We start from the raw sequence: 1,304 nt of genomic DNA on the forward strand, positions 1-1,304 counted from the left end.
ATCTTCTTAATGTCCTCGTACACCTCCAATCCTTTCTGTTAAAAAATAATAGCATTAAGCCTCACATATATATATATATGAGCTTCGGGTCATAATTAACCAACTAGTCATGCCAATGTTCATTGTAATCCATTATCGTACCTGTTATAAACTTCTAAAGAAAAGATATCTATATACCACCGATACAGAAATAATAACATTAAGCCTCATATATATATATATATGAGCTTCGAGTCATAATTAACCAGCTAGTCATGCCAATGTTCATTGTAATCCATTATCCTACCTGTTATAAACTTCTAAAGAAAAGATATCTCTATACCACCAATACCATGAGGCTGAATGAATTTCAATACTTGAGAGACAATTTTGATGCAGTAGTGTTCACCGTTTTGAGATATTTTTGGAATTGCCTTATTTTATAGCAAACAAATTCCATTTTCAAATAAAATGGGGCTAAAAGAGACTGAAAAAACTGGTTCTAAATAGAACCAAAATTTTAAGAATAGCCTGAATTTAGGATAATCCAATGTTACGTGGGTCGAAAATTTTGTCCCAACAGTTTTGCGCGTAAGACCCAGATACATGGGTGTTTCGAAATCACCAAATATTTTGATTACTTAGATCACCGAATTCTGACCAAGAAAGAAATATCAATTTTAACATACTCTTTTTCTTCTTCCAAGTAATGATGAGTTGAATGGTCTTGTATGGATCAAACAGGTATCTTGAAGACGAGCTTGACCGGATCTGGACATATGAATCAACTTTAAGTATTTCTGATAAATATTCTTTACAGTTTGCAAGGTGTAAAGAGTCCATTTCAACAAATAATACTAGCGAACATCCTCCATCTGTTGTGATGCGAACGACAACGGTTATTACGGAATCTGGTTTTCAATTCACAGTAGGATCGACCAACGGTAATAAATTATTACTGTTCTTATATTTTGTAGAGATCGAACAGCTAAATATCTCTCAATCGAGATCGAAATATAGTCTGAAGCCATTACTTCATTGAGCAATTATTCTACCTTGGAATGAACATTCATATCTAATCAAACAGACGACTGTTATTTTACTTTGGCCAACACAAGTGATGCTACTAGTGATCCCGTAATCAACGCTTTTGAGACTTACAAAGTAGTTGACACCGAACCTGAAACATATGCACAAGATTGTAAGTTACCTTCCTAATGTTTTGAGACTGGAATCGTTTATATTATGATCCAATTTCTAACCAAGTTCTTCTACCCATAATAATTTCGGAAATGTAAGTTAAATTCTTCGATATGTTTCTAGCT

Source organism: Pinus tabuliformis, chromosome 3_1 (genome assembly GCF_031772625.1).
Source record: "Pinus tabuliformis cultivar Carrire ecotype Pingquan chromosome 3_1, CPIR1, whole genome shotgun sequence".
In the NCBI taxonomy this organism is placed as follows: Eukaryota; Viridiplantae; Streptophyta; class Pinopsida; order Pinales; family Pinaceae; genus Pinus; species Pinus tabuliformis.